Genomic DNA, 17,248 nt, shown 5'->3' with positions numbered 1-17,248 from the left:
TAGTCTTTCAAAGAAATATAATTGCACACATATAGAGAGAGATTTACAGAGGCACTAAAAATGTGCCCCGAGAGTTACTTGGGCTGATGCTCTTTGTTTCTTCTTAGAGATTTCGGGGCCTTACCCTAGTATCATCACCCTTTAGCCTAAAGAACTTACAGTATTTCTTAAACAAAGCTGACAGAAACTCTCAGCTATTGTCTCTGCAAGAATTCCTTGATTTTTCCTTCATTTTTGAAGAATATTTTTTAGTGAACATAGAGTTTGTTGATAGCTCTTTCTTTCATTGCTCTAAAGGTATGACTTCCCTGGCATCTGGCCCTCAGTATTCTTGCAGAAATGCAATTGTATTTCCGCCCCTTTTTCTAAGTTTGAAATGCGTCTTCCTCCCTACTCCCCAGGCTATTTCCAAAGTTTCTTCTTTCTCTCTGGGACCAGCAGCTTGGCTCCAACAGGCTTAGTGTTGTCATGACTTGTGTTTCCCTGGCTTGAGATCTGCTGAGCTGTTTGGACCTGTGGGTTCATGACCTTTACCAGGTTTTTCACAGGTCTCGATCACGATTGCTCAGAGGTTTCTTTTGCCCCGTAGACTCATTTAAGAATCAATCTTTCTACCTATAACTTTAGTAATTCAAAGAAGAAAAACAATTGAGAATTGTTTCCTATTGCTTTGTATTTCTTGAATAGAGTTTCCCTCCCTCACTTCTCTCTTCGCTTCTCACACTTCAATTTATATGCTTCCTGTGGCTTGTTTTCTGTGTTACTGATCTTTTCGTTTGCTGTGTACAGTTTACTGTTGACCACATTTTAATAATTGTTTCATTTCTAAAATCACATTTCTGTTTTGCCAGTCTCTCCATTTGACTGCTGGGATTTTCCATTTCCATTAGACGAGGCTCCATTAAGCTTTCTCCTTTTGAGCTTGTCCCCCCTTTCCCACTCGCTTTTCAGTATTTCTGTCGCAGTTGATATAAACCTTGCTGCCCGATCTCTCTAGCACTTAGGTCATCTGTTACTTCCCTTCTATCCACTGTTACCTCCCTCCCCCTTTAAGAACACCTCCCTTCCTCAGTCCCGTTTCTCCATCACTTCCTCTCCCCTTCCCTTCCTTCCCTTCCTCCCTCTCTTTCTTCCTTCCTTCTGCCTTTCTTTCTCTCCCACTCTTTCCCTCCTTTTCTCTTGTGATTTTCTCATATGCCAGGTACTTATTAAGGACCAGCGGAGACTGAAGTAACAATCTTCTTCTTTCCTTCACGGGGCTTCTCGCTCGCTGAGAATGAGAATCTCATGATTTTATTTTGTGTGTATAGAGCTCTTTTTCTCTTGAGAATATTAAGTCTTTGTGAACTGATATTAAAACATGTCTCAGAGATTTTGGAGCCAATCTATACAATAGTTGTTTTTTTAAATATGAGAATTCTCAATTGTTTTTTCTTCTTTGAATTTCTAAGGTTATAGGTAGAAAGATTAATTCTGACATCTTGAAAAAAGTCATTTCACTCAAGGAAGCTTCACTGTCAACAATAATTGCTGTCATTAAACCAGGTTTATGGTGAATTAATTAAACTGCCCATATAGATTGTTTATATTCATACCGAATCTCAAGACATTATTTAGGTATGAATGTTACAAAATGAATCCCAGGATAGAATAAATTATAAAGTTAACAAAGCAATTGATCTAAGCCTAAAATATGAAATTCAAAAAGCACTGAATCATGCATCTATCTCTGCATAAGGCTGACTTCCCAAGGGTACATTTACACCAACACCAGTCACTCTAGGACCCTGAGAAGCCAATTCCCTTATGTACATTTAATTCTGCCCAAAATAACCTCATCAACCAAATTTGCTAATTACTCTCAGCATATAATATCACAAGTAATGTTCTCCATTTAGCATGAAAGTTAGCAAGAACTTTAGGAGTCACAGTGAGCCACACTGTCAAAGTGAGAAACTATCTGCACAGTGGTAAACGTCACTTCCTCCTTACCCTCATGAGCATGGACATATGGAACTACTCCTACACCTACCTGACACTGTAACCATAAGAGGTTCTATGCTGCATGTATATATTAGTCTCATCACTGTATATATAAAATTATCACAAATTCGGATGTAAGTATATTTCTGAATTAAGTGAGGATTCCATATCTATCAATATCATTGCTCAAAATATTAAACCCTGATGAGATAATTCCCCTACAGAATTTGTGAACAACTTTGACACATTTCCATGGATAGCTACTTGCTCATTTGCAATGTTTTCTTTCCTATGTTTTATTCAAATGCAAAAAAAAAAAATTAGGCTCTATACTAAGATTTTTCTTCATCTATTCCATTTATTTTAATGACACCAACCAAATTCTCCAAATGAAAAGTTTCTGGATTTAGTTTATGAAATATTCTGGGAAATGCTAATTAAGGAATTAGAAAATGTTTTCTTTCCCCTTTGTTCCGTCTTCTTTCACAGTGTTAGATACAAGGCTGCCTGGAGAGCTAAGTTATACCCCCGTGTCCAACCTGCTGAGTGCTTCTGCGCCAGCTGAAGGTAAAGTAGTTCGGCAAGGACATTCCTGCCACACACACCCAGGAAACCCAAGCCCTCTCCAGCACCTCCTGAAATGTTTCCCTTTTGTTACATTTCTTTAAAATTTTTAGTGTGGCTAGGCCCCTGTACCTAAAAGGCACACAATCTGTTTAATAGCAGGTAACATGTCAGATATTGATTCTAAGGATTCTAAAATTATAGTTACCAAGACTAAACATTTTTTTAAAGTTCATCCTTACATTCTCACACTCTGGTCTCTGATGTCCTTTGAAGTCCAAGGGGGTGCACATCATATTGTTAACGTGCAGCAACATTTTTTATGAACAAATTTGGATTCCTCTCTTGAGGCATTGTTATCAATTCCTGACTTAACTCAGTTTTAGGGTTGGGGGATGTGGTGGTCTGTCTCATTGGTGGGTAACACCTTATATCAAAACCCTCTGACCTTGAATTCTTTCTCTTTTTTGGCTGCCTAGTGCCCTAGAGTTTCTCGCCATTAACATCCTGATCTCCCTTGAGAACATGGCCACCTCTTGCTATTGCAGGAGTCAGATGCTCCATCTCACTGTGCAGGGAAAGTCAGGGGGACTTGGAGGTCAGATGCATGGCTATCAGTAGCAATAGCACACAATGATGCCTGTTCTCGTGTCATACTTGTTGTGACTTCTGTTGCCCAGTCTTCCTACCTCCCTCCCATAATTTCTTTCTACATCCCAGTCTATACACAGTGCAGCACCAGATTCTCTGAGCTTCAATAGCCTTGAAATAAACTTAGTTTCAGTTTTAAGTTAACATTGCCAGAGTTAGCTCTAATTGCTTGCAACTAAGATGCATGCTTGTTCTGTGCATTGGAAATGTCTGTATTTACAGTGGAGATCCAGATGCCTTCAAGTCAGAATAGTTAAGTTGAGCTCGGGGCTCAGTACTGGACCTAGATAATGATGGCAAGGCATGCATCTGGGTTCCAAGAGCATAATGTGGACACTTTCCTTCTTTCTAAGGATTAACTTGGTTATGGATGTTAGAAAGCATTTTTACTATAGATACTGCTTCTATTGGAAAGTAGCTGTTCCTAGCAGAATCATTAAAAATTTATTCTGTAAATATTTATTAAGCTTCTATATGACTCAGTGATCATATTCAGAACTGAGAACAGAGTGATCAACTCCAGTGTCATGATCACAAGGCTCTTTAAAGCTTTCTTAGTTCCTGGCTATGTTGCAAGGGGAACTTATTGAATACATGCTAGTCTTTAGGGATTGGATATACACAGTAAATAAACACATGGTCACTGTCCTTATTATGGAGTTTCGAATATATAGTGCAAGAGACATGAAGTTAATAATTGATTACAAGATAATATCAAGAATATTCTGGTTGCCATAGAAACAAATAATTATGGTAGCAGAAGGGAATCAAAAATCAAAGCATCAAGAAGGTACAAAATAGGGGCTGCTAATTAAAAGGAATTGTGAAGCTGGACAGGGCAAGAATGAAAATTACTCTAGGCCAAAGCAGATGTGAGAGGCATAGAGATGTCAGAGGACCTCACGAACAGAAGAAAGTCTACCTTCTAAGGCCAGAGTCTGTGGGGGTGGTGGCAATGGTGACAAGACCAAAGAGGTCTTCTACCTTGTGTTTTTTTTTTTCCTTTAAACCGACAGGCTGTCGCACTATTGAGGTCAATCTCTATCCACAGACTCTACAAAACCTTATAGGATTTCTTTTCATACTTAAAACTTCATGCATATAAGGATTATTTCCATGTCTTTAAAAATTTGCCACCAACAGCATCTAAAAGGCCTATAATATTTGAGAATTCCAACAGCAAAATATGGAAATTCTCTTTACCCCACACTCTTATTAACAATAAGTGAACTTTCCTTCTTGAGTTTTTCATAGTCTGATGGATTACTTATGACATCTTACTGATGTTTTTATATTATCCTAATACTATTGAATTTGAGCATCCTCTAATATATTTTCTTACCATTTGTGAATTTTCTAATTATATCCTTTGTTATTTTTCCCTTTTTGAGAAGATCTTAATTGTACTTTTATATCAAATTACATGAGCTCTCTCAGCTTTTCATAAAACATTAACCCTTTGTCATCAAGTGCAAATATTTTCTCACATCTGTAATTTTAATGTTTTATCTTTTGAAGTCCAAAGTAATCTTTAAATGGTGTGCAATTTTAGTATAATTTATTTCCCTTGTAGTTTCTATGTTTTAGTCTTGGTTCAAGTGTTCTTTTTCTCAACCCAATGTGACTAAGAAGTTTCCATTTTAATTTTCTTTCTGATGATCAGTTGCATCAACACCATTTATTTAGCTAGTTAACTGTTTTCACTCAAAATTAAACTCTCTTTTTAAAATTTTATGCTTCATAATATAAATCTGATTCTGGAACCTCCATTACATTGTTATACTGATCATACAAAATTGCTAGGATGAATTCAATAAAATGGTCTTAGAGACTCTAAGACCATTTTATTGAATTCATCTGTTCCAGGATCTGGTGAGGCAAACTCTCCTACTCAGTTCTCCTTTATCATAATTTCTATTTGGGGTTATTTATTTATCCATATCACTGCAAGAAATGACTACTTAATTCCAGAAGGAAAATTTATGATTGTAAGTGGATTTGATGCTCCAAACATTAAATGATATTTTTTTACTCTTTTGGATTCTAAGTAAATTTTGTTTAATTCTCCCACTATGATTATGAATTTTTGTCTATTTTTCATTAGTACAGTCACATTTCTTTATCCCTTTGTAGGTGACATACAGGTGCACTTGTGTGTTGAAGTGCTGTATCTTTCCAGTAAAAGGAACCTTTCATCCTTACATTGGCTTATCTTTTATCTGTGGCACTTACCTTTGCCTTACAGTTCATTTTGTACTCTATTCATATAACTATCAGCTTTTCAAAAATTTTATTCACTAATTTATTGTATTAGGGTTCTCTAGAAGAACAGAATCAACAAGAAGCATATTTTGTAAAAAGGGGATTTATTAGGTTGGCTTATGCAACCAGAAGCTGGATAGTTCACAGTGGCCGTCTGCAGGCTGGAGAGCTGGAGGAACCAGTAGCTGCGCAGGCCAAGAGGCTGAAGCCCCAGAGCAAGAGGGATCAAAGGTGCTACCCTAGTTCAAGACCAAAGGCTTCTGGGGAATCACTGGCAGAGTCTGCTTTGGAAGAGTGAAGAAGCATGAGTCTGATATCCTCAGATGATCGCAGCAGCAATCAAGAAACCATTCAAGAAGAATCCAGCTTGCATCTGCTGCTGCTTCCTTGTTCTTCCAACTTTTATTCCATCTGGGCCATCATCCCATTGGAGAGTGCTGCCAATGTTTAGGGAAGGTTTCCATTTCAGTTGGCTATCCCACATGCCAATCATTCCTAGACACACTCTCTTAGGGCCTACTAAGTTGCTGAGACTGTCTTTGAACTTGAGATCCCCCTGTCTCAGCCTCTCAAGCTGCAGGGATTACAGGTTTGTACCACTGTACCCAGCCACATAGTCTATGTTAACAAATGCAATTTATGGCTGTGTTTTTCTCTGGGAGGCTGCAATGTGAGTAGATGAGATCACTCCCATAGGCATGCAGTGATCCCCAGAGATAACCCTGGCCAGCAACCTTCAACAGGTTTTCCCATGTGTGTATAACTATGTCTGAAATACATACTTTCTCCCACATACGTGATTTGTGAAAGAAATAAATATGTCCACACCATTTCACTAGGAAAAAGCACTTCAGATCTTGTTCATTGTATTTCCTGGGTTTTTTCTCATGTTCCTTTTTTCTGTACTAATTTTAATCTTTATCTTCTCACAGTAATGAACTATAGCCATGCATAATAGCTTCAGAAAGTGCTGTTGAGTCCTAGTAAGGAACTATCAAAACTGAGGGTGGGGATCTCCAACACTGGTATGAACTCCAATGGGCAATGCTGATTGAGGCCATTAATCTGTAAGCCTACCTCAGAGAGTAAAAAAGATCTAGACCTCAAAGAAAGGAATTTCTAGTAGATCCCAGACCTAGTAGAACAGTTAAACCATTCTGAACAGATTATTTACCTTGGAAATCAGACTTATCTAGATTATTTTTCAAAGCAAGTTTCTGAGGAAAAAGAGTTAAGTGCACAAACAGTCTAGGAAACATTATATAACATAAGCTCCTTTTGGAGATCCTCCTAGTAAATGTTCTGAAAAATCAAACAATAAAGAAACTTGGTGAATTTTATTTAGGCTTATGTTACCAGTCTTATAGACACATGGATGTGCTTTTTCATTGAGATATTTTTCAAAATATTTGTTACTATCTTCTGTGACACATTTTAGAAAAGTTTGGTCTATAACCATGGTAATATATTTATTTGATTTTCTTTTCAAAACAGTCTTTATTTGGGGTCTGAATGTACTTAACAGATATACTAGCGTATTAGAATTCAAATCTCTTTGGCAATTTAGATATACCTCTATAAATCTGGCAAAATGACATTATTTGTTTAAGTCTCTGTTTTCTCATCTGTAAAATGGAACTTGATAGTAGTGCCCAACTCACTAGATTGTTATAAGGAAAAAAATGAATGAACACATATACAGTGGGCAACCCTACACCGAAGGTAATTCTCTTAGCAGCATAGCCATCTTCACGGGAGTAATTGGCCTTTCATGCTCTCTTTGTCACATTTATGTTCTTCTCCCACCAGTGCCAATGCTAGCTCAATAACAGAGAGGTAACAGAAAGATCCCCAAAGTGAAAGCTAAATTCAAGGCCCCCGTGTGTCCAGGGAAAGAACGGAAAAAGAGATATTCTCTTTTATGGCCAATTTGCCAAGTTCGGTGATATGTTTATGAAGAAAAATAGTATTGGCTCCTCGTATTTTAGAATTTTATTCTAATTTTTATAGAAAACTGCACATACAAGAAAAGAATTACAGAATATAAGCACTACCTGTGCTCCTGAAGCAAACTTTATGTCATACCTCATATTATATTTACTTACTCTAGATTATGTGCCCCCTAAGTTTGAGAACTCTGTGCAACTCAAAAATTTTGTGTTTATTCAACACCATTTCAGTTACTCTCTCAATATGTCAGTGTTTGAATTCTGAAAATAACAGATCTTTGAGATGCATGTTCAATTTTGGAGGAATCTTGGGCAACTTTCAGGAAAAAAAAAAAAAAGCTGTTGTGAATTAAATGGTGCCTTGCAGGGCTGCCTAAGGAATCCCTCAGCTGAAGTGTCTGCTGCAGCACACTCCAGCCAATGAGGCCATTCCAATGCATGTCTGACCGTAACCTTAAATTGGAAGATATGCCACTGTCAAACCATAGGAAAAACAAATGACAAATTCATTGGTAGTTCTCATTCAATATAATAAAGCAATGGTATGTCAGAAATTATTTCTTCCTTAAAATACCAAGAGTGCCAAAATCCATGCAGTGATTTGCTATGAAACATTGATTTAGCATGGTTCAAGGTGATTCTTAAACCCTCCCTTGGTTGTGTTCCATTTGCTTTCTTTAGTGGGTAAACAGGGGCTGACCACACAGGGCCCTTGTGAAGGGCCCCTCAACCCAGTTGACAGTTTCATCAGTCAGATGTATTCTGTCGTGTTGGAAATCAGGTGAAAGCCCTCAGGACTGTAAAATGATTCATGCAAACTATGATGCTCTCAGATTCCAATGCAGACAACCATTAACAGAGGTAACCAGAATATTGAAAAACTCAAAATCTATTTCTATTAATCTTCTTTCTTCTACTTTATAGTTTATAAAATAATTACATCCTGACATAATTTCTCTATAGTAATGTAAATAAACTGGGTAATGGGAAAAATAGTTCTAGGTATGATCCATTCAAGGTAAGGGAGCGTGAACTCCACTTTAAAATCAGGTGCACAAATCTAGCTGTTGGGCGCATCATGATCAAAGCTTTGGCAAGTCAGATTGGACTGTGGGTGACAATTGAATACTTGGGCAGGGTTTTCATTCAATTTTCCAATTTCTTTCAGTATGTCAGTTATAAAAGCTGAGTTAAGGCCAATAAAACTATATATAATATTCAGATCATGCTTTAAGAGAAAAGAACAGGACAACATTTCCTGGTGTCTATGAGAATCCTTACTAAATGGTCATGTAAATTATAGACAAAAACTTGGGTCTCCAATATATTGAGTAATTTAAAAAGCAGAGCAAATACAATAGGAGTTGGGTTCCCTAATGGAAAATATTCTTTCTGATATTTTGTTAAGCTAGGTTTTGCATTTTTGAAAGGGATGGATATTTTCTAAGAACTTTGATGTATTCTAAAAACTCAAGTACTACCCGGGTCTAATTTCCACTGTCCTCCATGGGCCCAATATCATACAACTGAACTTAAGAACCCTCTGCTCCTTCCTTGTCTCCTCCTCACTGGGCGTTATTTGTCCTAGATGAAGACAACTTTCTGCCCAGAGCATCTACCAATTAAAAAATATTAATTTATGTAATACTACAGTTTATTTAATAGTTACTAATAATATATTTCAAAATTACAATCAAAAGAAGTAACCTAAATGTCATATCATTTGTAGCTTTTTAATTACTATTATCTGAAACTGTGAATATCTCATCGAAAAAACAGTATGAAGCTATCCACTCTGTGCAAACATGTCTCCTTCATAGCATATGACCTGATCTAAACCTCCTTTTACTATTTCATGTTGCTGCTCCTGTCTCTGCCCAGGGCAGCATGAAATATAAATCACCACTTCAATGTCCCAGCCACTCTTTTGTGTCTTGACAGTTCCAATCATTCTCAAGAAGAATGCCTGATAGCCTTGGAAAACTTAGCGACGCATTGCCACATCCCTGACTTTCCCCTTATAATATTATCGTATCCTATGGCATAACAGATGCTTCATTTGATTGATTAAATCAAAGAACAAGCTTTTCAGTCCTGCAAATTTTTCTTGCTTCAGTTGATTCTCCAACATCTTTCTAAAGTTTATAATTTTATTATTCTCCTGAGTACATGCATATATACACATTTATCTATAAGCTATTAGATAAAAGAGAATTTTTAGACATAAAAGCTATTGTAGTGTAGGGCTGAAAGATGGGACTGGCAATTGGACATAATACCCAAAGTCACTGTTTCAGGTTCATGGTTAATGAAAGCTTCTATTTAAAAAAAAATATTTTGAGGAATTATCTTATTCTGTGTTCAGGTACATTTGTTTTCTTTTCTTTTTCTTTTTTTCTTTTTTTTTTACCTTATTTTGAAAAGTAGCATGTGAATGATGTAGAATACTCAGATTCTGGTGGATCATTTACATGCCATGCTCTATAGCCTGGAGCGGTACTATTTCATCTTGTTCTTTCAGCAGCCAACAGTGTTAGTGCCTGCAACACACAGAAACTTGCAATATGAACAATATTTTTCATCAGAAAAACAAATTAACAGGTGTATCTTATGCAGTAATTTAGACTGATTTGTACCACTATCTAAAACTATGAGTTAACTTACCATTAAAAATAATACTCTTCATATTAAAGTGATTTTTAAATTCTTGATGTGTCCTGCTTTGTCTATTCTAGTGTCTTTATTGCACTAAGAAAGAACGTTGCAGCCCATGGTTCCATGACTTACTGTACTCCAGGGTCTAAATTGAGAGCTAGAAAAGGCTCTCGAATGTATCAAAGGATGTCATAGCAGATATTCAAATTGTTAGAGAATGGAGTAACATTTCTTGTGTTCCATGAAGCCTAAACTCTGGGAATGTGTGAGAAGGTGCAGACAGTACTGGATTACCCCTCAAACACCAATGCTCGTTCTTCTCTGTTCCTTTATGCACTCCCCAGAGCATCCCCATTTATATCATCTTACCTTGTAACTACATCCGTCACAGCAGCACAGCTCAGTAGGTTACACACACACAACAATGACCTTTCCAAAGAACATTTGAATTGACATAAAAATGTGGTGCAGCCTAATTGCCACACACATTCTATTCTTAGTAAAATATCAATGCTCAGCAAACCTTTACATTGAAAAGAACAGATTTGTGATGCTCAGAACAACAGATGTTAGTTTGCTATTACATTAAAAACGGAACATAAAAGAGAAAGATATCCGCTTGTATCATATGCTGGGAGTTGATCATCCGCATCTGCTTGGCATGTTTGGGTCTAAATGAAGCGAGCTGAGTTTCCAAAGGGAATATCCATTTACTGCAGCATAGTCAAAGCAATTACATTTCTGCCCTGCGGCACTCATCAATCAAAGAACAAGTCAAATATTCACATCACAGCTTCCAAGAAGACCAAAAGGAACCAGGTATTACATGCCAGGTACTGAGCGTGTGTGAGATGCTGAAGAGGAGAGACTGAGCAATGCTGGCCTCGAGGGTCACGGGAAGACTTTGGAGCACAGGATTGCACTCTCATCTTGTCACCTTCCACAGTTAATTTAATTAGCCTCTCCCAGCACTGGTATAGCTCATCACCTTGGGTAGCCACTGATGGGAAGCCCCTCTCATGGACGCCCCTGCTAGTTGAGCTCTTGTCTGCTGTGGAACGAAGATTTGCCTCAAGCAAGAACAGGATCACACTCTCCTTAATGATTTCAGAAAAAAAGAATACATGTTGTCCAACCAGCTCTGCATTATTATGTTGGTATCACTTTTCATGGGTCTATACTTTCTACACACACACACACAAAAAAAAAAAAACTGAAAAAAAATACCAACCCTTGCCCATGCACAGAGGTAGAAACTAAAACTCAATTATCTGATAGAAACACTTACATTACATCTTTAAAAGAAAGCCTTTATTATTTTAAAAATAAAATGGCACTGCCATTATTTAGTATGCAATTTAAGCTTTACAAAAAAAAGTGCACCATTGCTGACCTATGAAACGTAGCAAACTGTGACACTGATATCTAGCTTAAATATTGATTGTTAAAATGTATTTTTAAACTTTCTCCTTCATAAATTAACAGAGGGAATTTTTATTGATGAACCTCATAAAGGAATATTTAATTGCACTAATCCAACTCCTGGAATCTAGATTGTTCTTCCTTTATTCCTGAAACAAAAGTATAATCTATTCACAAGAGCTAAAAAAATTTTCAGAAATTTTGGTTAGAAGAACCATTAAAAGGTTATTTGTCTTCGACTATAATGTTCACCTAACAATAAATTACAGAGTTAACAAAATAATAAATTACAAAGTAAAATTCATCTTCAATTCCATTAAATCCTCTTCTGAGAAATATAGCTTCATAAATATTAAATGGATTTTGTGGGGGGAAAAAGCTGTATTAAGACAAATTAAGTTGGAATTTGAATTCAAGATGAACAACTAGTAATTATGATTACCTCTTTCCTTCTCAGACTATATTGAAGGGACTGGAAGTAATTAAAATAAGACAAATTCCAGAAAACAATTAAAAACAAGCAGGGGAGGCTATGATCCAAGAAAAACCTAGGTCAATGTACGGAAGATGAGCAAGATCAATTGGAGAACTCAGAGGAGAGTGAAGAGAAGGTAGAACCCATTCCGCGTTGGCAGAATGAGCGGGGAGGGGGGAGACGAGGGGCAGAAACTGAGGTCAATTCTAATTTACTGGTGGAGAATGGAATTCTGAGGACTTCAACAGCAAATATCAGGAAGTGTTCAGGTACATATAGAAATTAATTTATTGACCAGGAAGGCTATATAATACTGAGGTAAGTGTTTGTAAGAACTTGACAAGACTTGGGGAGCAGCGTCTGATCCCAGGGACTTTCCGCTCAGTCTGTCTCCCCTGCTTACAGCCCCATCTTCAGATGCAAGAGAGGCCTTTATGTCCAGGCTGAACTGAAGACTTTTTCCTGAAATAAAATTGTCAGTCTGCCAGGAATAGACATGCTCAGCTCTGGTCGGGCTCATGCCTAAGTCTTTAATTTCACAATTTAATCATATGAATAAGTTTATTTTCAAATTGGAGTACACTACTCTCATTGTCTACCCTTATCTATAAGAACTATGGTTTTTATCCAGCTCGATATGATAAACTATCACTTCCTTCCTTGCCTTGGGGCAATAGGTAAAAAGCAGAGAGTACTGTCCGCAGCATCTTTATTTTGAGACCATGAGAATTCTTGTGAATGACCAAGCTAGAATATTTTGTTTTCCATCAACCCCCTTAAAGAGAATAGTTATTAAATCCACAGAAAGTGTTTTCTTTTAATTCTTGTAAAGATATTAAGAAACTATTATGTCAATAAAGATTTTCAGGGCTAAGACTAAGGGAAAAAACTGTCCAGAATAATAAATTTAGAATTTGATACTGCTGCTTCCCTCAAGGCTTCCTGCCCTTCCCCACCCCCAAAAAAATGTGTACAAAGGACTGCAATGTAGCTTGGTGGTGGAGCACTTGCCTAGAGTGCATGGAACACAGAGTTCAATCCCCCTTACTGCCAATTAAAAAAAAAAAAAATAGGTATAGCTGAGCAAACTTTCGAGAGACTTATAGAACTGGGGAAGATTTGGAATTTAGAGTTCAGAAATAAAGATAGGACCTGAAAAAGACCAGAAGCATTTAGTCTTGACTCAAAATGGTCACTCCCGAAGAATAAATTTGAAATAGATCAACCCTTGTGAGACCTGGACACCAAATTCAAGTCTTTTGAATTCATGATTGCATTAAGTTATTGGGAATAGCTAATATCCTAGCCTACCTGTCTAAGACTAAGCCAGGTCCCTTAGGAGAGGGATAACACCATCCAAAGCATCAACTCACCTCTTCAATTTTAATATTGCATATCTGGTGTTTAATAAAAATAACCCAACATAAGAATGAAACACTTAACTATAAACCAAAAATACAAATTATGGTAGAAACAGACCCATGACAAACCCAGAAAATGGACTTATTAGGTGAGATCTTTTAAATAAAATAAGAGCAATTAACATATTCAAAGAATTAAAAGACAAAATAAAGAATGTGGACAAGAATCAATAACTCAAAAAATTAACTAAATAAAAATTCTAGGACTAAAATTTTAATAGCTGAAATTATAGTGCAAAGAATGGGTTGAATTTGATTAGAAAAAAAAAAACAGAAGAGCCAATATTAAATTGAAAATCAAAACAAAATATCCAGATTAAGGCCAATAAAGGTAAATAAATTAAAAAAAAAAAAAACAACCTTCCAAACATTTGGGACACTCTGAAAACATTTAACGTTTTTATAATTGTAGTTCCACAAAGAAACTATAAGGATTAAAAATGACAGTAAAGCTACAGATTGAAGTATGTTATGAATCTGAAGCCCAAGGGTTATGAACTGGGAAACCACACCTAATAAAATCTTCACAAAGCTGTTGAAAACTGAAAACAAGCAGGAGAAATGGAGAAAAAAAAATAGCCACAGAAAAAAATGGGCACATTATCTGCAAGGGAGCAGTCATAAGAGTGACAGCTAACTAAACACAAAAAAAAAGAGAAAATAAAAGACTCTGTAAGAAAGGGACTTGATGATAAGGAATGATATCGTCAAAGTACTGAAAGAAAATAGCAGAAAATTTTGCAAGAATTTGTCACCTCATATCCATTCTTAGAAAATACTAAAGGGTGCTTAACTGATGAGTGGGAAAATGATCCCACTGAGAATTCAGAAATGCAGGAGTGGATGCAAAGTAACAGAAAAGATCATGACATGGCAAATCAAAATAAATATTGATTGAACACCACCAACAGCAATGTCCTGAGAGGATTAAATTATCTACAGAGTGAAAACGGCTGGAAGAGCCCAGGTCAGAAGATGCACAACTATATGCTTAAAAGTACTAATATACTAGATTTAATAAAGTGAAGGGTTATGAGATTTACTATCTAGGACATACTAAACATATAAAATAAGTAAATTATGAAGCTAATAGAAACAATGAATTAATAATAAAAATGATAATTTTAACAATGCTCAATCCCCCTCCAAAAGAAAAGAAACAAAGAAATTTTGAAGGAAGAATGGACAGGTTTAAATATTTGAATTAAAGGACAAAAAATGCCAAACTATATTTGAAAATTCTAACTATATGTTGCTTACAAAATAAAAAACCCTCACATATAAGTACACAGAGAGGTTGAGCATAGGAATATAAAATATAAATGATAATTCTAAACTTATATATGCAAGATTACACTGGGCCAAATACTACAATAGAATTGAAATGAAAATAGCAGGAGGCTGAATATATCACTTTGATTTTAACAATCGATGTCCACTGAAGGAAAAAAATAACTTATTTTAGCAGACATAGTTCATTATAAATACCTGTATGCACACTTGCTGTGGACTAAAAGGGAAAAAGAAACACTAGGTAAGAGCTAGGTAATGTGTGTAGGAAGCACAGCCCTTCATAGGGCTAACAGCAGAAGGGAGAAGCTGGGTCATCAGAACTGAGAAGCTTGGAGAAGCGTATCAGAGGGGCCCGGTGGAGCTAGCCTCCGTGGGATGAGGCTCTTGCAAGTGTCTGCAGGTCCTGGGGAAGTTTGGGAGATGGACCCACAGAACTGGGACTTACAGCCCGGAGGAAAGAGTGCTGTCCAGTGAAGTAATTATTTAGGAAGCCTGGAGAAAAGACTGAGGAAGTAGGGACTTGGCCTTCTGAGAAGGGGGCCTGATTGTGGCAGGGTCCTCTGAGAAGGAGGGATGTGAAAGCTCTGGGAGTCGACCAGTCACTCCTGGAATCAGTCTCTGCAGTCCTGCATGAAAACTGCCTGATGGAGTAACTGACAGGAAATAGGAAATAGGAAAGACTGTCTCGGTTCATTCTGTGGTACTGTAACAGAATACCTGAGCCTGGGTAACCTATAACTAATGGAAATTTCTTTCTCACATTTCTAGAAATTGGGAAGTAGAGCACTACCATTTGGCTAAGGACTTCTTTCTATGTCATTCCCACTGCACACAAGAAACCTAAGGGAACCACTTGAGAGAGAATGAGCTTTCAAGAGGGGGCTGAACCCCCCTTTATAACAATCCTACTCTTGAGGTAACTAAGCCACTCTCACAAGAAAGGCATTAATAGAGACCTAACTAGAGTGCTCAAGACCTATAAGTCTCACATAAGGCCCCACCACCCAGCACTGTTTTATGGGGATCAAGTGTCCAACACGTGAACCTTGGGGAACATTTTAAATTATAGTAAGGAGTGATGTCTTCCTCCCTCTTCCTACTTTCTAACCTTTCTTTGTTAAATCCTAGTAGAAGATTCTATTAATAAACAGCTGACAGAGATTAAATGTAACTTGCAGAGTCTCAGACCAGCATTCTACAGCTCACTTCAGAAGGAAGGAGTTAAATCTGAGAAAAATACTTGATAACTGAGTCAATTACTTCAGATCCTCAGCATCCATAAACATTCTGCCTAGTGGATCTGAACTTCATTACAACCAACCATGGTGAAGAAGCCCTTTTTCTCTATAATGTGAGACCACCCCATCACTCATAGTGACGTAGGAAGGGGAGCATGGGAGGAACAGAGGAATTCTAGATAGGGAAGAAGGGTGGGAGGGAAACGAAGGGGGCAGGGGATTAGCAAGGGCGGTGCAATGTGATGGACATCATTATCCAAGGTACATATATGAAGAATTGAATTGAGTGTCAACATACTTTATGTATAAACAGAGATATGAAAAATTATGTTATATTTGTGTAATAAGAATTGTAATGCAAAAAACAAAGTACATGTATAAAGGCATGAATTGGTGTGAACATACTCTATATACAAAGATATGAAAAATGTACTCTATTGCTGAGAGCCACGGCCGAGTCTGTATGGCCCCTGGCATTTTGCCAACAGTATTGGTTGAAAGGCGAGGCATTACTATCCGCCTCAGCCGCTACTTTTGACTTCTCGCGCTACTTTGGAGTTCTCTTGGAGATTCCCAGGGATTCCCTGAGAGTTCCCATTGGTTTGGGAAGTGCAGGAGGAGGGATTTCCAGAGGAGATATTTCCGGTGGCTGGTTCCTGTGTGAAGTGTGCTGGTAGAGTTCAGAAATAAAGTTTGTTCCTGCTTCAGTGGCTCGTGATTTGTGCCCAGCCAGACTGCGGCATTTGGCTGCCCGTGTGGGGAACGCCTGAAGCTTGGGGGTAAGTAAAATTGCTCGCCCCTAAGGGAAGGCGAGAGAATGGGTGACCATTTTTAAAAACAATGTGTTCTTGTTTTGATTTGTTTTGTTTTTGTTTCAAGATGCCTATCCCTAGAACTTTCTCAGGCAAACTGGGAAAAATGGTTGGCTCAAGGTTTGAAGTTGTTCGCCCCTGAGGAAGAGATAGAAATAGACCCCAAATGCACATGTCAAGAAAATAGGAAAACTGATACAACAATTTTTTGTTCCGTTTTTGTTTCATTCTGTTTCGGTTTTGTTTTGTGTTATCTTATTGGGTTGCGTTATCTTTATAATAGATTAGAAATTAGTAAAAAACAAACTAAAAGAGTGTTAAGTAAATTGTTAGAGGTTCAGACCATGGAGAAAGACATTTTAGATCAAGCAAAAGAAAAGGTCTCGCAAGCTAGTCAGACAGAGGAAAAAAATTTAAAGGAAGAAAGCTTAGAGGAGAAACAGCTATTAGGGGAAAAGCTACAACAGGAGGTTGCTACTAACACTGTTCTATCACCAGAGGGCGTAATTCAACCAACAGCTCC

This window comes from Marmota marmota, unplaced genomic scaffold (genome assembly GCF_001458135.2).
Source record: "Marmota marmota marmota unplaced genomic scaffold, marMar, whole genome shotgun sequence".
Lineage (NCBI taxonomy): Eukaryota > Metazoa > Chordata > Mammalia > Rodentia > Sciuridae > Marmota > Marmota marmota.
Note: the sequence above shows the minus strand (reverse complement) of the source record.